The sequence below is a fragment of the Panthera pardus genome, unplaced genomic scaffold, assembly GCF_024362965.1.
Source record: "Panthera pardus isolate Hobbes unplaced genomic scaffold, ASM2436296v1 HiC_scaffold_24, whole genome shotgun sequence".
NCBI classification, from domain to species: Eukaryota; Metazoa; Chordata; class Mammalia; order Carnivora; family Felidae; genus Panthera; species Panthera pardus.
The window spans coordinates 135,264,802-135,286,457 of NW_026526810.1; the positions used below are offsets into that span (position 1 = coordinate 135,264,802).

Below are 21,656 nucleotides of genomic sequence, written 5' to 3' on the forward strand. Positions count from 1 at the left end.
GTCTCAGGACAAAACTCCAAAGTCTCGTTGCTTTGGTCCATAACATGTCATGAACATTTGAAAAGGCGGTGGCTAGCTCTTCGGTACCTTACAAAGTGCTGTAAATTTCTTCTGTCAGCTTACAGTAGAAGGAAGATCCTGCTGGGAACAAGCTTTTCTCGAAATTTTTGTGCATAGTCACCCACAACTGGACAAACAGCTGTAGACTTCTGACGTCCCTATATTCCTAAACATGCTATGTGGACCCAGGAGCAGAAAGGGTGTCAGCCTATACAGATCTTTCTATAATTTAGTGACACACCTACTGGGTGCTTTTTGGAGGGGGGGGGGTGGGGGAAGGGGAGGTATTTAAGACATTTAAAAATGTTTTTAAAAAATTAAATTTCAGACAGTAAAAAATATCCTTTAAAAAACTTCGATCCAAAAGCCACAGAATTTCATTTGCCATCCTAGAGACACATTTTCTTATGAATGTGATGCTGGTTCATTTTCTGTGGGCACTGGGTTGAATCGTGTCCCGTCCCACCAAATTCATGTCCATCTGGGACCTCAGGACGTGACCTGACTTGGAAGTAGCGTCTTTGCAGATGCGATTATTTAAGACGAGGTCCTACGGACTCGAGTGGGTCCTAGTAAGTAGAGAAGGGAGTTGGGAAAGCTCACTTTGAGCCCTCAGAGTACTACCACGCTTGTAACACTCCTGACACCGGGCGTGGGTGGTTTTTCCCACACCAGGCAATTCTCTGAGGCACCAGCTAGGTGTCCCAGATTCAGTTCAATCCTGACACTAGCCAGAGAGAGAGCAGACCCCACTTACAGGCAGAGTCCCACGCGAGTGTCCCCCACTCCAGATGCCAATCAAAAGTAGTGATTCTCCGGGTCACCCACAACTTCTAGCTAACTTGGCTACAAATCAGAGGTTCCACGGACCCTCTCCTTGGATTCGACAGTTGGCCAGAACAGCTCTCGGAACTCAGGGAAATGGCTGTTTACCGATCGATTAATAATAAGGTACGTGATGAAGAACGCAGGCGAACATCCAGATGTGGAGTCACTTAGGGCAAGGTCTGGGAGGGTCCTGAGTGCAGGTGCTTCTATTCCCATGGACTTGGGGTGCGTCATCTTCCCAGTACGTGTGTGTGTGTTCGTGCCTACGTGAGAGAGTCTCCATAAAGATCCCAACAGTATGGGCTTTGGAGAACTTCCAGGTTGGTGAACCAGGGCCCATACAGACCCGCCTCACTAGAACAAAACACATGCCTTCCTATCACTCAGGAAATTCCAAGGGTTTTAGGAGCCCTAGGTCAGGGATGGGTCAAAGACCAAATACTAGAACAAAAGATGCTCCTAGGGCCCTTATCACTTAGGAAATTCCAAGGGTTTTAGAAGCTCTGTGCCGGGAACCAGGAGCAGAGACCAACGTACATATTTTCTATTATTTCACAAGAAGACAGATGCAGAAACACAGATACACAGAGGGGAGAAGCCATGTGACCGCAGAGGGAAGGAGGCCGAGGTCGGAGCGACGTGTCTCCAAACCAAGGAATGGCAGGGGTCACTGCTACCAGCAGAAGCTGGAAGAGGCAGGGAAGGCTGCTTCCCCGGAGCCCTCAGAGCGAGAACAGCCCTGCTGACCCTTTAACTTCAGACTTCTGGCCTCCAGAACCATAAGAGAATAAGTTCTTCTCGTTGTAAGTCACCCGCTTTGTGGTCATTTGTCACGGCAGCCCCAGGAAACTAACGCGCTGTTGAAACATGTCTTTTAGTGATGTGATTTATCCCTACTCCCATATTTGGACACAGAAATGAAATCGTGTGGTATGACCAGGACCATCTGAATCTTCTGCGGTGTGTGGCCTACCTCGGTTGCATATTAGAATCCCTCGCCATCTCCTACAAATCCCCCTACCCAAGCTGTCCCCCAATCCAATTAAATCAGAAATTCTGGATGTGGGACCAACACATCAGGGTTTTCTGAAGCTCCCTGGGTAATTCCAAGGTGCAGCTAAGGTCACAGGAATCACTGACCTATGTGGTACTTAAGCGGCATGGTTGTCTAACAAAACCACGGGCTATGGGGGCAGTGAAGTCTTGGTTTGATTTCCGGCTTTGCTACCTACTAGCTGTGTCCTTAGGCATGTCATGTAACGTACCCGATATTTACTTTTTCAAACTGAAAACGGAACGGTAAAAGATTGGTTTTTTTAAGTATGTAAGATATCTAAATATGCCTGGCTGGGGGCAAACATCTGGTGAACCCCACTTTCCTCCCATTCTCTTGACCTGTAGAGAGGCAATTTAGCAAGATGCACAGAAGCCCAGGCCCCGGAACAAGACTATAGGCAATCAAATTCGGACTCCGCCAGTTACGAGCTGTCAAACCCCGGGCCCTGCTCTGTGCTCCGTTTCCTTACCTATAAAATGGGGCCTCGGAGAGTCACTGCGAAGTTACGTGGGATAATAAGATGGTTTGATCCCACTGAAGCACTTGAGCCCACATCTGGCACTGCGAGCATTCAGTAAAGGTTAGCTCGTATTGCCGACGTAATCTGGTGACACTCTACACGCCTCGCCCTTGACAATGTGGAATTCTGCGTGGCAGAGTTCTACACCAGTTCCCTCCCCAGTCAGAAGTCAAGTGATGCGTGTTGAGAGAGCCGGATTAGACCTGGAGTCCAGAGACCGGAGCTCCGAACTCAGCGAAGACAGCACTGAGCTTCAGCCACTTTCTCTGTTGCCTGTTCCAGGGCCCAATTTGTCAAAGGAAGGGTTTAATAAGCCGATCCTTGTGAACCTTCTAATATCAAAAAGAAGGAAATTGTGATTGTCTGAATATTCTAAAGCGATAGATGGAATTTTGGGTGTGTTTGGCACACGATCCCAATGCTTTTACGGCATTTTGAGGTTAGGAGTCACAAAAATCTGGTATTAATAAGGAATCACAGTCTGTTTTCTTATAGGAAAGGACAATCGTGGGACATTTTTTGAGGCGTTTCAGGCCACAGGCACTCAAGTCCACCATGTGACTGCTGACCATTGCTGGAGAAAAGACATCAGCTTCACTGTACTGCAGTCTCAACCCTAGGAAACTGCCCTATATGGGAACACATACCCCTACAATCTCTCTAAAGGGCAATTAGGTAATATGTACAGATGAGCTAAAAAAATACCCAGTAATTACAGTTCTAAAAATCTATCCTGAGGAAATACAACTAAAGTCTGCTTTTCTCAGCAGTTAGACAATCTGGTCAGTTCATTAAAAAATCAGTTAACAGGGGAATCATAAACAATGGCAAAAATACACAAAGAGATTTTACAGTAAGTTATGTTACTATATTACTATATTATTACTATATTATAATAAGTTATAATACTATGTGGATTCATTCATCAATCTTATAATTAAGGACCAAGGCCATTCTCAGAGTTCGGATCCCTGATGAGAATCCTGTGATACCGTTCTTGCGCAAACCCATGCAATTCATGTTCTTACTTGTGAGGTGGGGCATCGATTGAAAGATATTTGGGTATCAGCGTGAAAACAGACTCCTTCAATAGTTCATTTTTTTTCTCAAACTGATTACAGGGCCTTGCCCATAACCTTATTTGGTAGCAATCTCCTTATTTCACCTCGTCGAGTCTCCCCAAAGCACCCAAATTCATTTGGAGAGTTTTCGTAGAAGCAACCACTCTCTTTCTTTTCTTGCACTCGTGTTTCTTAGGTTAGTCTTCCAATCAGCTAAACCACAACAACGGGCATTGAATGGGCGTGGGAACAAATGCTATTAGCTGGTGGTAAGCACAGACCCCCAACAGTAGGAGCGGGAGAAAAGTAAAAGTTCCTGCGCAGTCAGCATCATAGACACGTGGAAAACGCCAATTAATCCAGCCAATCAATTAAGTGGAGAGGTGGTTACGAGATTTCTTCTATAGTCAGATACGTCAGCAAGCATTTATTTAGGTACAAAGAGGTTTACTAGAATAGTAACTCAGGCCCAACTACAGAAACACAAAATATATCCACATGACGAATGTCTGTGCACATGTATACAGACACATGCTACGTATACATGTTTACATACCATATATATGATCTAATGGTATATAGATATTAAAAGCGATAGTTTAAAAATGACTCTATGGTATATAAAATGCTCATAACATAATCATAATGTTGATTCGTTCAATATTTACTCAACAATAGAACATTTTATAAGCTTTGAAGTAAAATTTGTACTCAGGACCTTTTTTATAAATTTAAAAGCGGGTCAGGGATTACACAAATGGGACCAATGTCATCTTGAGCTCATCTTCCATTCTGACCTTGATTTCTTTGAAGCTTAGGCATTGTCCTGAAGAAAAGCACATACGTCAGGTAGGTTGTCTAAAAATAAAATCTATTTGGGCGCCTGGGTGGCTCAGTCAGTTAAGGGTCCGACTTCAGATCAGGTCACGATCTCACGGCTCTTGAGTTCAAGCCCCGCATTGGGCTCTGTGCTGACAGCTCAGAGCCTGGAACCTGGTTTGGATTCTGTGTCTCCCTCTCTCTCTGCCCCTCCCCCACTCTCTCTCTTTCTCTCAAAAAAATGAATAAATATTAAAAAAATTTTTTTTAGTAAAATGTATTTAACTTCAATAAAAGGAGGCGGGCATTTTTTCCTCTTAGCATGGCCAAGTATAGACCCCACTGTCCTGCAGATAACAACTATCAGTTCTGAATAAGAATCTAAATCTTTTGTTTACTGGAGGATGAACAAAAGGTAGGCAGACTCTAGGGAGAGTCAACATTTGGAAGGAGAAAAATGGCATCAGATGACATTTTTAAAAATAGCTTTCAGTCTATTTCAGTTGCCTGGTTGAGGGCAACTCAAATGAGTCATCACAGAAGTGGCTAAATGCCTGAAGGAAAACCAACTGCTTCTCTGGCCTCAAGAACAAAAGGACAGAGTTCAGGACAACTAGGGTCACTGGAGAGTAAGGGGGTAATTCTGAGAGAAGGGGGACCCAGAGAGGAGGGGCTCCAGATTCTCTAAATGACACCTGAACCATCTATGTGACAGGTGGAGTCAAAGCAGCTACGCTAAGGATAAAGAACTGAACTAAGATTTTAGCTCTTCCAAGAGAAAGACTTTGCAGGTTGAGTCCAATCAAGTTAATGGTCTGCTTTAAAAAAAAAATCAACATTCTTCAGAGAAATATAACAGACTCCAGATGGTATTCACAATGTCCATTATTATCCCAAAATTATGCAACACAGAAGAAACAAAAAAAAAAATGTGTCCTATTCTCAAAACATAATACATGGAGACCAATTCCAAAATGATCTAAATGTCAAAATTATAAGACAATGATTTAAAAACAAAGGCAGAAATGAAAATGTGTTCTTTAAGCATGTAAAGATAGGAAATGCCAGCAGATAAATAGAAACTGTAAAAAATAATAGGGGTGCCTGGGTGGCTCAGTTGGTTAAACATCCAACTTCGGCTCAGGTCAGTTCATAAGTTCGAGCCCCATGTTGAGCTCTGTGCTGACAGCTCAGAGCCTGAAGCCTGCTTCAGATTCTGTGTCTCCTTCTCCCTCTGTCCCTCCCCTGATCATGCTCTGTCTCACTCTCTCTCTCTCTTTCTCTCTCTCAAGAATAAATAAACATTTTTTTTTAAAAAGAAACTATAAAATATAATAAAATGGTGGGGTGCCTGGGTGGCTCAGTCGGTTAAGTATCCGACTATAACTCAGGTTACGATCTCACAGTTCATGAGTTCCAGCCCCATGTTGGGCTCTGTGCTGACAGCTCAGAGCCTGAAGCCTGCTTCAGATTCTGTGTCTCCTTCTCCCTCTGTCCCTCCCCTGATCATGCTCTGTCTCACTCTCTCTCTCTCTTTCTCTCTCTCAAGAATAAATAAACATTTTTTTTAAAAAGAAACTATAAAATATAATAAAATGGTGGGGTGCCTGGGTGGCTCAGTCGGTTAAGTATCTGACTATAACTCAGGTTACGATCTCACAGTTCATGAGTTCCAGCCCCATGTTGGGCTCTGTGCTGACAGCTCAGAGCCTGAAGCCGCTTCAGATTCTGTATCTCACTCTCTTTCTGCCGTTCCCTCACTCATATTCTCTCTCCCTCTCTCTCTGTCCCTCTCTCTCAAAAATAAACATTAAACAAATTTTAAAAATAATAATCAAATGGAAATTCTAAAGCACCAAAATACAATATATGAAATAAGATTTTCATTGTATATGCTCAACAGCACAATGGCATGAGAGAGGAATGTCAGTGGGCTTGGAGACATGCCAACAGAAATTATCCAACCTGAGAAATTTAAAGAAAAACATTAGAAAATATTAATAGAGTCCAAGAATCCGTGGGACAATGCCAACAAGTCTATCATAATTGGTGGAATGAAGAGTGAGAGAATAGGATGAAAAACATTTGGAAAAAATGGTCAAAAATGTCCCATATTTGATAAAAGATGTACACTTACAGATAAGAAGATCAGAGACCCTCAGGGAGAAAAACTACACAGAATACCACACCTGGGTGCCCAGAGACTACAGTTCCAAATCGAAGATAGAAAAATTATGAAAGCAATCGGAGAAAAGTTAGACATGACATACAGAAGAACAACAATTCAAATGACCTCCAGTTTATTGTTACAGGCCAGAATACACTAGAAAAACATCTTTAAAATCCTAAATTAAAAAAAAAACAAATTAAAAATCTGTTCACTCAAAATTCTATGTTCAGTGAATATATCTTTTGTATGGAAATAAATTTGACAATAAATTTCATATAAAAAAATTAAGAGGGCCGAGCAAATGGAGGAAAAAAAGAATCAAGACAAAATAAAAACTATTTCAGATAAAAGATCACTGAGAACTCACTGACAACAGACCTACACTAACAAATGCTAAAGGAAGCTCTTTTTTCTGAAGGGAAATGATACTATATAGAAATTCAGATCTTCTGAGGAAAATGATGACTATATGAACTTCTGGATAGCTATAAAAAAAAACTTATTTTCTCAGTGTGTTTAAAAATACTTATAACTACTTCAGTGAAAAATTATAGCATTGTCTGGATGGATTTATAATGCAAGTGTAATACATATAATAACTATAATATAGAAGAAAAGGGGGTGTAAATGAACTTGTGCAATTGTAAAGTTCGTATGTATTACATGATGAGCTACAATTTTAATACTAAGTAGACTGTGATAAGTTAAGGATACATATTGCAATGTTTAGAGCAACCACTAAAAAAATGCAAAGATGTGGGCATGGAAGCTGGTGCAGCCACTCTGGAAAACAGTATGGAGTTTCCTCAAAAAACTAAAAATAGAACTACCCTACGACCCAGCAGTTGCACTACTAGGCATTTATCCAAGGGATACAGATGTGCTGTTTCGAGGGGACACATGCACCCCCATGTTTATAGCAGCCCTATCGACAATAGCCAAAGTATGGCAAGAGCCCAAATGTCCATCGATGGGTGAATGGATAAAGAAGATGTGGTGTGTGTGTATACACACACACACACACACACACACACACACACACACACACACAATGGAGTATTGCTCGGCAATCAAAAAGAATGAAATCTGGCCATTTGCAACTACGTGGATGCACCTGGAGGGTATTAAGCGAAGTGAAATTAGTCCATCGGAGAAAGACAAAAATCATATGACTTCACTCATATGAGGACTTTAAGAGACAAAACGGATAAACATAAGGGAAGGGAAACAAAAATAATATAAAAACAGGGAGGGGGACAAAACAGAAGAGACTCATAAATATGGAGAACAAACTGAGGGTTATGGGAGGGGTTGTGGGAGGGGTTGTGAGGCGGGGAAAGGCTAAACGGGTAAGGGACACTAAGGAATCTACTCCTGAAATCATTGTTGCACTATATGCTAACTAATTTGGATGTAAATTTTGAAAAATAAAAAATAAAATTAAAAAATATTTTTAAATAAAATAAATTTAAAAAATTGATAGCCATTATCATACCTAAAAAAAATGCAAAGATGAACAAAAAACATGTGGGACAAATAGAAAGCAAATAATAAAATGGTCGACGTAAATCCAACTATACAAGAAAATACATTAAATATTCATTGATTAAATATCTAATTAAAAAAACTCCATTTTATCTGATATTAGTAGAGTCCTGCCAGCCTTCTTATGCTCACTCTTTTCATGATATATATTTTTACACTCATTTACTTTCAATATATCTGTATCTTCATATCTTAACATGTCTCTCTCTTGTAGACAGCAAATAGTTGGGTACACTTATTTGTTTTTGTTTTCATTTTAAACTCATCCTTAGGAATCAGATAAAATAAACTTCGAGAGCGGCATATTAACAGAGGTGAAGGAGGAATACTTCATAATGATAAAAGTATAATTCATCGTAAGAGCATAACAACCCATAAACGTGTATGCATCTAATAGCAGGTCCTCAAGTGTGTAAAACAAATATTGACTGATACAATTAAAAAGAAGTAGACAACTCCAAAATCATAGTTGGAGATTTTAACACCCCTCACTCAACTATTAATAAAGCAACTAAACAAACAAACGAAATCAGTGAAGATACAGATGATTTGAACAATGCTATCAACTACCTTGACCTTTTTGATATTTATAAAATGCTACACCCAAAACCTATGGAATATACTTTCTTTTCAAAGGCACAGGATACATTCATCAAGACATACAACAAGTCACACTAGAATCATACAAAGTATGATCCCTGACCACAACGGAATTAGAAATAAAATATCTAGAAAAGCCCAAATATTTGAAAGTTAAATGACACACTGCTAAGTAATGACATGAGCCAAATAATAAGTCACAAAGGAAATTAGAAAATATTTTGGAGGCGCCTGGGTGGCTCAGTCGGTTAACCTTCTGACTTCAGCTCAGGACATGATCTCACAGTTCCTGAGTTTGAGCCCCACATGGGCTCTCTGCTGTCAGCGCAGAGCCCGCTTTGGATCCTCTGTCTCCCTTTCTCTCTGCACCTCTCTTGTGCTCTCATTCTCTCCCAAAATTAAATTAACATTTAGAAAAATAAAATATTTTAACCAAATGATAATGGAAATATACCAAATTAGTGGAAGTGATCTAGAGCGGTGCTTAGAGGGCAATCAAAGCTTAAAATACTTGTATTTGAAAGTAAGAAAAATCTAAAACCAATAACCCAAGGTTCCAACTTATGACACTAGGAAAAGAGGAGCAAAGAAACCCCAAAGTAAGTACACAGAGGGAAATAGTAAACCAGAAATCAATGCAATATAAGACCAAAAAAAGGCAAGGAAAAATCAATGGAACCAAAAGCTTGTTCTTGGAAAAATTAATATGATTGATACACTTCTAGATATTCTGGTCAGGAAAATAAAGAGAGAAGGAACAAATAACAACATAAAGAATGACATAAGGACATCACCACAGATCCTACAGATGTTACAGACTATGTCAGCTTTAACAAATATGACAATTTAGATGAAATGGACAAATTCTTTATAAGAGAGTATCTCAATTGTCATATATCTACAAAAACAATTAGTTTTTCTATCAAACACAGGCACACACACACACACACACACACACACACACAAAACTGCATGCTTAGATATCTTCTTCACTAGTTCACAGCATTTAAGGAAATAAAAGCACCAACAACATACAAACTCTTTCTAAAAATAGAGGAGGAAACACTTCCCAACTTATTTTGTGAGGCTACTGAAACCTTAAAATCAAAGCCTGACAGACATTACAAAATAAAAATATGAACAATATCTCTCATGAACATAAATGCAAAAGTCCTTAACAAAATATTAGTAAGTAGAATACAGCAAAATAGGAAAAGAATAATACATCATGACCAAGTAGAAGTTATCCCGGAAATTTAAAGTTTTCTTAACATTTAAAAATAATTCAATTCATAGTATTAACAGACTAAAGGAGATAAACCATATGACCATTTCAACAAATGCAAAAAAAAAAAAAAAAAAAAGAAAAGAAAGCATTTGGTAAGACTCAAAACTCACTCATGATAAAAACTAGAAATAACATCGTATATACAACCAATATCATATTTAAAGATGAAAGAGTGAAACTTTTCCATTAAGTTGGGAACAAGGCAAGAATGTCTATTCTCACCATTCTTATTCAGCATTGTGGAGGCTCTAGCCAATACAATAAGCCAATAAAAATAAATAAAGAATTAAACAAATGAATGTCATCCAGATTGGAAAGAAAGAAGTAGAACTGTCTCTATTTTAGATAACCTGATTGTTTACCCAGAAAATCCAAAAGAATCAACAAAACTGCTACTACAATGCATTAGTGAATTTAGCAATGTCAAAGGATAGAAGGTAAATATACAAAAGTTATGACAGCGAACAATTGAAAAAAAAGTTTTAAAAACAGTGCTACTTAGAATACCACCAAACAACATAAAATACTTCATTTATGCTTAATTTAACAAGTTAATTTAATTTAATGTTTTACAAAATATCTGCTAGACCAGTACACTGAAAACTGCAAAACATATTGAGAGAACTTAAAGAAGGCTAAGGATAAATGGAAAAATATACCATGATAATAGATAAAAAGACTAACCATTGCTAAGATGTCAGTTCTACCCAAATTGATCTCTAAAGTCAATGTGATCCCAATTATAACGCTAATGGCTTTTTGGGGCAGTAGAAATTGACAGGTTTATTCTAAAGTGTATATGGAGGGGCACCTGGGTGGCTCAGTCAGTTGGGCATCCGACTTCGGCTCAGGTCATGATCTCACAGTGGGTGGGTTCAAGCCCCACGTCGGGCTCTGTGCTGACACCTCAGTGCCTGGAGCCTGTTTCAAATTCTGTGTCTCCTCCTCTCTCTGCCCCTCCCCTCTCTGCCCCTCCCATGCTCATGCTCTGTCTCGCTCTGTCTCTCAATAATAAATAAACATTAAAAAATTGTTTTAATAAATATAAAAATTAAAAATAAATAAAACAATAAGGTGTATATGGAAATTCAAAAAACCAATAACGTCGCTGGATATTATAGTAATCACTAGCCACATGTGGCTACTTAAATTTATTTTAAATTAATTAAAATTAAATTAAAATTAAATACAATTAGAAATTCTGTTCCTTAATTGCACTAATCACATTTCAAATGCAAAATATTCACATGTAGCTGTTCCTTAACCCGTGCAGGTATATAATATTTTCATCACTGCAGAAAGTTCTTTTGGACAGCAATGGCCTTAATATATGAAGCAACCTTGAAAAAAAATAACAAAACTAGAGGACTTACACTACCTGACTTCAAAACTAACTGTATAGTTATAGTAATTTGGAAATTGTGGTATTTGCGTTAAAAAAAACATAGGATGGGGCGCCTGGGTGGCTCAGATGGTTGGGCGTCTGACTTCAGCTCAGGTCATGATCTCACAGTCCATGAGTTGGAGCCCCGCATCAGGCTCTGTGCTGACAGTTCAGAGCCTGGAGCCTGCTTGGGATTCTGTGTCTCCCTCTTTCTCTGCCCCTCCCCTGCTCATGCTCTGTCTCTGTCTAAAAAATAAATAAAAACATTTTTAAATTTTTTTAAAAAAAAATAAAAGAAGAAAACATAGGAGAATATATTCATGGCTTAAGGACAGGCAAAGTTTTCTTTAACAAGTCACATAAAGCAATACCATAAAAGAAAACACTGAAAAATCAGAATTAATGAAAAATGAATGTTTCTGTCAATCCAAAGACATCATCAGGAAAATTAATAGGCAAGCCACCATAGGAGAGAAAAGATTTTCAAAACATGTGACCCAGGACTGGTATCCAGGATCCATAAAGAGCCCCTATAACTCAACAATAATAGTAAAGCAAAAACAACACCTCTCCTCAAAAAGGGAGCAGGAGGTAAAGGTTTCAAAAAAAGATTTTCCAGGGGCACCTGGGTGGCTCAGTCAGCTAAGCGTCTGACTCTTGGTTTTGGTTCAGGTCATGATTTCACGGTTCGTGGGATTGAGCCCCTTGTTGGGGTGTCAGCACAGAGCCTGCTTGGGATTCTGTGTCTATCTCTCCACCCCTATCCCACTCATGCACTCATTCTCTCTCTCTCTCTCTCTCTCTCTCTCTCTCTCTCAAATAAATAAATAAACATTTTAAAAATCACAATGATACAGTACTACACATCTATTAGAACAGGTACAATTTTAAAAGATGGAAACACCAAAACTGGTGAGAAGGCAATGCAGCTGGAACGTTCACACGTTGTTGGGAAGAATGTATCATGATGTAGCCACTCTGGAAAAGTTCCTGTAAGTTTCCTATAAATTGATCATATACCTATCCTATGGCTTAGCAATTCCACAAGTGGATGTTTACCTAAGGAAATAAAAATACATATTCATTCACAAAAAGACTTCTGCAAAACAAACCAAAAAAAATGCTTACAGCAGGTTTATTCATAATGGCCTAAAACCAGAAACTGCCCCTATGCTCATCAACAACAACAACAACAAAAAGGACAAATTGTGATATATTCACGTCACAGGATAACATTCCACGGCAGCAACAAACCACTGATACACGCAACATGGATAAGCTGCAAACGTTATTATGCGAAGTGCGATTAGAGAAACAACATAAGCATACACGCAGCGTGGTTCTATTTATATGAAACTGTAGAACAGGCGAAATTAATCCATAGGGTGGAAACACGTCAGAAGGGTTTCCACCTCTCGGGGTTTGAGGGTGAGGAGTGACCCGAAAGTGGCAGCAGGAAACTTTCCAGGGTGATGGTAATGTTTTCTATCTGGGCAGAAATTTGGGTTGCAGGGTACGGATTTGTCAAAACCCAGTGTATTCGGTTTGTAAGGCTGCATAACAAGTTACCACAAACCACACAGAGGCTTAAAACCACACACACGTATGACCTCGTAGCTTTGGCTGGCCGGAAGTCCACCCACAACTTCACTGGGTTTTCTTCTTGGGGTCTCACAAAGCTGCGGTGCATGCGACGGCCGGGCTGTGTTCTCATGCGAAGGTTGCCTGGGGAAGCATCTGCTTCTACCATCCGCCGAGTTGAGAGAATTTCGTGTCCTGGCAGCTCTCAGACTGAGGTTAGCTTCAGCTGGCTACCGCCTGGAGACTGCCTGAGGTCCTACAGCCCCTGCACAGTTCTCGGGCCGCCCTGGGTTGCCCTGGGTCCCTTGTCATGTGGGACTCTGCAGCACGGCCCCTTATTTCGACAAGCCCACGCAAAGAGGCTCTGGTCCCATCTGCTCTCAAGAGGGAGATGTCAGGGGTTCATGCGCTCACACCTTCCAGAGGTTTTCCGGTCTGACTGAGTGGATCGGTGGGGCATACCCTCTCAAAGTCTCTTTTACTGAACATCCTGGCCTTCTGATCTTTTGGGTTTTAGCAAGTGGTGGTACAGTCACACCCTCGGATTTCTCTACACCCCATGCTGTCTGAATCTGAGCCCCTGCTGTCATCCGGAGAGGCTCAGAATTTTCAACAATCAGCCAGTCCTGCTTCCTGTCTGTTGGACGGTTTGCCCATCAATTCTCTTTCCGCCCACATTTTCCTGTAAGCAGCCAGAAGAAACCAGGGGAGGCCTTCAGAACTTTGCTTGGTATTCCTTAGCTGTACGACCGAGTTCCTCATCTACAAGTCCTGTTTTCCATACTCAGGAAGCAGTGTCACTTAACTTCCCGCCACTGCCTGTCAAGGGTTCCCTTCCTCCAGTTTCCAAGTGGACTCTTCTCACTTCCTTATGAGCTTCACCAGCAGCATGCTTAACATCCAGGTTTCTGTTATTAAACAGTCTTTTCAGGAAGATGTAGGCTTTCTCTATCATGCTTCTCTGGCCACTAGTGAGCTCCAAAACCACTCCGCATTTTCAGGTATGTGTTACAACAGCACCCTGTTTCTCGGTACCAATACCTAGTTTTTTTTTTTGTTTTTTTTTTTAACGTTTATTTATTTTTGAGACAGAGAGAGACAGAGCATGAACAGGGAAGGGGCAGAGAGAGAGGGAGACACAGAATCTGAAACAGGCTCCAGGCTCTGAGCTGTCAGCACAGAGCCCGTCGCAGGGCTCGAACCCATGGACCGCGAGATCATGACCTGAGCCGAAGTCGGACGCTTAACCGACTGAGCCACCCAGGTGCCCCCCAATACCTAGTTTTATATTGCTGCATAACAGATCCCCATCAACTTAGCAATTTAAATTTTTTGTAGGCTTTTATTTATTTATGAGAGATAGAGACAGCAAGCGTGGGGGAGGGGCAGAGAGGGAGGGAGACACAGAATCCAAAGCAGGCTCCAGGCACTGAGCTATCAGCACAGAGCCCGAGGTGGGGCTCGAACTCACAAACCATGAGATCATGATCTGAGCCGAAGTCGGACACTCAACCGACTGAGCCACCCAGGTGCCCCTAAACTTAGCAATTTAAAACAACACACAGAGCTGGGTGGCTCAGCTGGTTAAGCATCCAACTCTTGGCCTCAGTTCAGGTCATGGTCTCACAGTTCATGGGTTCAAATCCACATCAGACTCCACACTGACAGTGTACAGGGTGCTTGGGATTCTCTCTCCCTCTCTCTCTGCCACTCCCTGGCTCATGCTCTCACTCTCTCTCTCTCTCAAAATAAGGAAATAAATAAACTTAAAAAAATAACACACACTCATTATTCATAGCTTCTGTAGGTCAGAAGCTTGGGCATGACTTATGACTTCTCTAGGTCCTCTGTTCAGGGTCCTGCAAGGCCATGTTCTCATCTGGAGGCCCAGCTGGAGAAGAATCCACTTCTAAGCTTGCTCTCACCCTATGGCTGAGGGCCAAGCCGTCTGTTTGCTCTTGATAGAGACGACCCTCGGACCCCAGATGCCTCCCACAGCCCCTGGTGATGTGAGCTCCTCCAATATGGGTTCCTACTTCAGCCAGCCCGCAAGAAGTCTAGCACCAGTCGACCAGCATGATGGACTCTTAAACAATACAACATAATCACAGGAGTGACATCTTAACATCTTTGCCATAAGCTGTTGCTTACAAGCAAGTTTTCAGGGGATTATGCAGGGTGTGAACGCCAGGTATCATTCGGGGTCACCTTAGTGGATACCCAACACACTCAGGGAGTGAACACTTAAGATCTGGGCATTTGACATCAAAAGGAGAAATAGAATGAGCTCCAGATATGCATGCTGAATTGTTGAAAAACATCAATAAAATAAGACGTATTGATAGAGGGATGGGAGGGAAGGATAGAGGGATAAATGGATAGATGATGAAGAAAGTACAGCAAAATGTCAATGGCCAAATCTAGTGTGGGTATATGAGTGTTCACCAAAAATTGTTGCTATACGTTTGAAATTTTTCTTAATAAAATAGTGGAAAAATAAATGTGCACCTGTTAAAAAGAGCAGAGACGTGGCAATCATCGAGTAACGAGAATGAATCTTTTCTATTTCTTTACACTTGTTGGCACTTTCTCACTTTACTGAAATAAGCATGGATTTTGTACAATGGGGAGTTGAGAAATCCTGTTTCATTGATAGAGCAGTTAATATATCAAGCTAAAGAGCTCTCCAGCCCAGCACTGGTCTCCAAGAGCATCGCTGCCTTCCCAGGCATCATTCTCTGAGAGATCAGGACATGATCTCGAACATTCTTGCACTTCCCTACTACCTGGCTACGGATGGGTCATTCATAAACTCACCTAAGCTCTCTGAAATCTCCCGTTTTTAGAACGTATCATCTCTTGGGCATAACAGTTGCCTAAGAGCAACACGGGCAAGGCAGAGCCGTTCTTTCCACATATCCTAAAATGATCTCAGTTCTCCTCTCTGATTCTAATAGTTCTGAATTTGGTAAACAAATCAAAGTCCGGCTAATCTTAGCGATTCAGATTCTATCGTGAAAACAACTGTGTAAATCTGGAGTGCTTAGGACCCATAAGCCACATACCTAGGAGCGTCTATTAGTGTGATGCTGTTGTAGGTAAATTAATTAGCCTGCATTTATTTAAAACATGTCATACCACAGCCAATAAAAACAACAGATGTTTGGGGAGTGAAGTCATTGGTGTATACAGGCCTAGTAGACGTTACCTTTTTCATTTTCTTTTTTTTACAAGAGGAAATGATTCTGTCCAGCCAAGCACATTATTAAGGCATTCACATTTAATAAGTGGGTTCTGACATATGGAAGAAAGTTCTAAGGCTACTTGCTGGCTGTTAGTGGATTATCTATGCTCCCCGCAAAATCATTTGATCTGTAAGCATTAGTCATTTCCTCTGTGTTAAGTCTGTGCTAGAGGCAAGAATAGAGAAAAAGAGAGTGAATACGCAAAGTCATTAGCAAACAATGCAGTACCTATATAACATACTAGAATAACTAACAATTTAATTCACCATTTGTTAAGCTAGACATGGGAAGCACAAAAGTAAGTTATTATTCCTGCCTTAAAGAGCTCATGGTGCTAAGCAGCACAGAGCTGAGACAGAGGTCCTTGATAACTATCGGCCACACTAAAACAGACTAGAAAAGTCAACGAGTTTACAGAGATGGTAAAAACTCACGGGCAACAAAGCTAAGCCCCTTTAATGATGGGTTGGTTTTGCAATGGCATGAGGAAAACAAAGGCGTAGCCTTAAATATCATCTTTCATTTAAGCATAAACCAAGAGTAATGACAACAATATTATTTGATAACAATAATCTGACTGCTCCCGAGATAGAGAACAAACTCAACCAATAGCATGGAGTTTTAGGGAGAAAATGTTTCTTAGGATACAGAAAATATACTAAGGATAAAGGACAAATAGAAATACCTATCAAAGTAACACCAGCATTCTTCACAGAGCTACAACAACAATCCTAAAATTTGTATGGAACCAAAAAAGACCCCGAATAGCCAAAGCAATCTTGAAAAAGGAAACCAAAGCAGGAGGCATCACAATCCCGGACTTCAAGCCGTATTATAAAGCTGTAATCACCAAGACAGTATGGTACTGGCACAAAAACAGACACTCAGATCAATGGAACAGAGGAGAGAACCCAGAAATGGACCCACAAACATACGGCCAACTAATCTTTGACAAAGCAGGAAAGAATATCCAACGGAATAAAGACAGTCTCCTTAGCAAATGGTGTTGGGAAAACTGGACAGCGACATGCAGAAGAATGAACCTGGACCACTTTCTTACACCAGACACAAAAATAAACTCAAAATGGATGAAAGACCTAAACACAAGACAGGAAGCCATCAAAACCCTCGAGGAGAAAGCAGGCAAAAACCTCTTTGATCTTGGCCGCAGCAACTTCTTACTCGACACGTCTCCAGAGGCAAGGGAAACAAAAGCAAAAATGAACTATTGGGACCTCATCAAGATAAAAAACTTCTTCACGGTGAAGGAAACAATCAGCAAAACTAAAAGGCAACCAACGGAATGAGAGAAGATATTTGCAAATGACACATCAGATAAAGGGTTAGTATCCAAAATCTATAAAGAACTCGCCAAACTCCACACCCGAAAAACAAATAATCCAGTGAAGAAATGGGCAGAAGACACGAATAGACACTTCTCCAAAGAAGACATCCAGAGGGCTAACAGACACATGAAAAAAGGCACTATATCACTCATCATCAGGGAAATACAAATCGAAACCACAATAAGATACCACCTCACACCTGTCAGCATGACTAAAATTAACAAGTCGGGCACCAACAGATGTTGGTGAGGATGTGGAGAGAGAGGAACCCTTTTGCACCGCTGGTGGGAATGCAAACTGGTGCAGCCGCTCTGGAAAATAGTATGGAGGTTCCTCAAAAAATTAAAAATAGAACTAGCCTATGACCTAGCAATTACACTACTAGGTATTTATCCCAAGGATACAAAAACGCTGTTTCGAAGGGACACATGCACCCCCATGTTTCAGCAGCACTATCAACAACAGCCAAAGTATGGAAAGAGCCCAAATGTCCATCGATGGATGAATGGACAAAGAAGATGTGGTCTATATATACAAGGGAGTATTACTCGGCAGTCAAAAAAAAAAATGAAATCTTGCCATTGCAACTACGTGGATGGAACTGGAGGGTATTACGTTAAGTGAAATGAGTCAGTCAGAGAAAGACAAAAATGATATGACTTCACTCATATGAAGACTTTAAGAGATAAAACAGATGAACATAGGGAAGGGAAACAAAAATAATATAAAAACAGGGAAGGGGACAAACGATAAGAGACTCTCAAATAAAGAGAATGAACTGACAGTTGCTGGCAGGGTGCTGGGTGAGGGGGAAGGCCTAAAGGAGTGATGGGTCATTAAGGAGGGCACTTGTTGGGATGAGCACTGGGTGCTATATGGAAGTATGAATCACTAAATTTTATCTTGAAATTATCATTACACTGTATGTTAACTTGGATTTAAATTAAATAAATTTTTTAAAAGGACAAACAAGTCAACCATCAGCAATGATTTCTATACTCTCAACGAGTGTTCTCAGTGAAAGTTTTAGGGGCACTGTGAAAAATCAGGGGGAACAATTTTGCTGGCAAACTTTGCAAACAATTTTGTTTGGGAGATGCTATCTGAATTTTAGCAACCCTACTGAAATAAAAAGGAAATACAAAAACCTGCATAAAGTGTACAAGTTGATAAGTTTATAGGTATACAAACCATTGAAGGCATCACCAAGATCAAGATAATACAGTGATTCCTCACCCCCCACCCATCCCTGAAAGTCTCCTGTGTTCCTTTGTTCTCCGCCCAGCCCCCACCCTCCTTAAGCAACTACCAATCTGCTGCTGTCACTACAGATTAGTTTCTATTTTCTAGAGCTTCATGAAAATGAGTTCATGCTATATGTACTCTACCTGTCTGGCTTCTTTCACTCAGTATAATGAATCTGAAACTTATCCATATTGTAGCACATGTTAATAATTTTTTTAATGTTTTTATTTATTTTTGAGACAGAGACAGAGCATGAGCAGGGGAGGGTCAGAGAGAGAGGGAGACACAGAATCCGAAACAGGCTCCAGGCTCCGAGCTGTCAGCACAGAGCCCGACGTGGGGCTTGAACCCACGAACTGTGAGATCGTGACCTGAGCCGAAGTCGGACACTTAACCGACTGAGCCACCCGGGCACCCCAATAATTTCTTTTTATTTATGACTTACTTATTTATTCCATTGAATAGATAAATGACAGTTTACCCATTCGCCTATGGATGACATTCTGTTGTTTCTTTTCAGGATCAATATATAGAAATACAATGACTATTTCTTCATTGGTTTTGTCTCTTATAACTTTGTTAAGCTAACTTATCAGTTCTGGCAACATTTTTGTAGATTCCGTCAGATTTTTATTATACACAATCCCATCATTTGCGAATAAGGTGAGTTTTACTTCTTTTCCAAACTAGTTGCCTTTTATCTCTATTTCTTTCCTGATTGCCCTGACTAGAACTCCCAGTACAAGAACAAAAGTGGTGAGGGACGTCCTTGTCCTGGTCTTAGAGGAATAGCAGCCTTTGATGTTAGCTGAAGGTGTTTTGCAGATGCCCTGTAGGACATTGGGAAAATCCTTTCAATTCCTGGTTTGCCAATACTATTTGTTAGGAATGGATATTGGATTTTGTTCAATGCTTCTTGAAGGTAGAGGAAGAGGCCCTCTATTGGAATGACCTCGTGGTTCCCCTTTCTGTTTAATATAATGCACTGCACTGATTCATTTTCTAATATTAAATCAACTATGCACTCCCGAGATAAACCACACATGGTCATGATGTATAGTCCTTTTTATACATTGTTTGAACAATTTGCTAAAATCTTGTTTAGAATTTTTGTACCTATGGTCATGAAGGACGTTGGTCTAGAATGCTTTTTTGTAATGTCTTTGTCTTGGTTTTAAACAAATTTTAAATTGTTTAAAAAAAATTTTTTTAATGTTTGTACAGAATTGGTATTATTTCCTCTTTAAATGTCTGCTAGGATTGACCAGCAAAGTCATTTAAGCTAACATTTTCTTTGGGAAAAGATATTTCACCAGAAACTTAATTTTTATCATGGATAAAGGGTTATTTAGGCTATTTAATTTTTTTTTTATTTTTAATGTTCATTTATTCATTTTGAGAGAGAGAGACGGAGAAAACATGCATGTGTCAGGGAGGGGCAGGGAGAGAGGGAGAAAGAGAAGACCAAGTAGGCTCCATGCTGTCAGCATAGAGCCTGACATGGGGCTCGATTGCACCAACCGTGAGATCATGACCTGAGCTGAAACCAAGAGTCAGACGCTTAACTGACTGAGCCACCCAGGCGTCCCTAGGCTATTTAATTTGTAATGAGTGAGCATTGGTGTCTTTCAAAGTATTTGTCACCAAGGTGCAAATTTATTGGTATAAAGTTTTCATATTATCTCCTCATTATATTTTAAACAACTGTGTGATCTATAGTGATGTCACCTCGCTCGTTTCTGATACTCGTTATTTGTTGCTCCCCTCTTTCTGCCTCAGTGTATAGAGGTTTATCAGTATTATTGACCTATTTCAAAGCTTTTGGTTTCAGTGATTTTCTCTATCGTTTTTTTTTTTTTTAATGGATTTCTACTCTGCTCTTTTCTTTTTCCTTTCTTCTACTTAATTTGGGCTTACTCTGCCCTTCTTTTCATGCTTCTTACAGTAGAGACTGAGGTCATTGATTTGAGATCGATCTTCTCCTCTAACATAGGAGTTGCATGCGGCTTGGTCCCTGGAGTTCTCCATCAAGGCGCTCCCACAAATTCTGATGTGTAGTATTTTGGTTTTAGTTCTATTCACACCACTTTCAAATCTCTCTTCTGATTTCTTCTTTGACCCGTGGGTTATTTACAGGTGTATTGTTTAGTTCCCAAACGCTTGGGGATTGTCCAGATATCCTTCGGTTGTTGATTTCTAATTTGATTCCACCGTGGTCAGAGAATACTCTTCACGTAACCTGAAACCTCTTTACTTTACTGAGACTCGTTTTATGGCTCAGGACCTGATCTGCTTTGGTAGAATTGAACGTGCATTATGTTGCTGGATGGAATGTTCCCCAAATGTCAATCAGATCAAGTCATTCAAGTCTTGTCGATTACGAAGAGAGGGTATTGAAACCCCCGCGCATAATGGTGGATTTTTCCATTTCTCCTTGCGGAGTCTATCCTATTTTGCTTTATTTGTCTTAAAGTTCTTTTATTAAGTGCATAAATTGTTAACATATCCTCTTGCTGAATTGACTTCAACATTATTACAAAGTGACCTTCTTTTTCCCTGGTAGTAAACTTTACTCTGGTATCTTCTTTGTCTGATATTAACACAACCACTCCAATTTTCTTTGGATTATTATTATCACAGTAAATCTTTTCCCATCTCTCTGTGTCTTCATAGTTAAGGTGCATTTTGTTTTGCTTTATTTTTTGTAGGCAGCATATAGTTGAGTATTGCTTTTTTTATCTCTTAACAATCTCTAACTTTTAATTGGGGTATTTTATATTTACATTTGATGTGATTATCGGTATGGGTAGGTTTAAATCTATAAACTCATTCTTTGTTTCCTATTCATTCCATCTGTTCTTTTTTCTTCTTTTTTCTCTTCTTTTGAATTGATTGTATACTTTTTTT

At 40.1% G+C, this 21,656-nt stretch overlaps 3 long non-coding RNA genes across 4 annotated transcripts in view; all 3 read right to left on the bottom strand.

The window, feature by feature from the left end:
• The window catches only part of LOC109274565 (uncharacterized), an 84,731-nt gene that overhangs the window by 36,642 nt on the left and 26,433 nt on the right, over positions 1-21,656 (bottom strand). The window lies entirely within an intron of this gene.
• LOC128773068 (uncharacterized) overlaps positions 1-21,656 on the bottom strand; it is a 68,607-nt gene that overhangs the window by 33,897 nt on the left and 13,054 nt on the right. The gene's annotated exons all lie outside the window — the stretch shown is intronic.
• Positions 12,450-14,418, bottom strand: LOC128773069 (uncharacterized). The gene is made up of 2 exons (XR_008417352.1): positions 14,192-14,418; positions 12,450-13,954 (listed from the first exon to the last, which is right to left on the bottom strand). It is a non-coding gene; the product is annotated as an uncharacterized LOC128773069 (long non-coding RNA).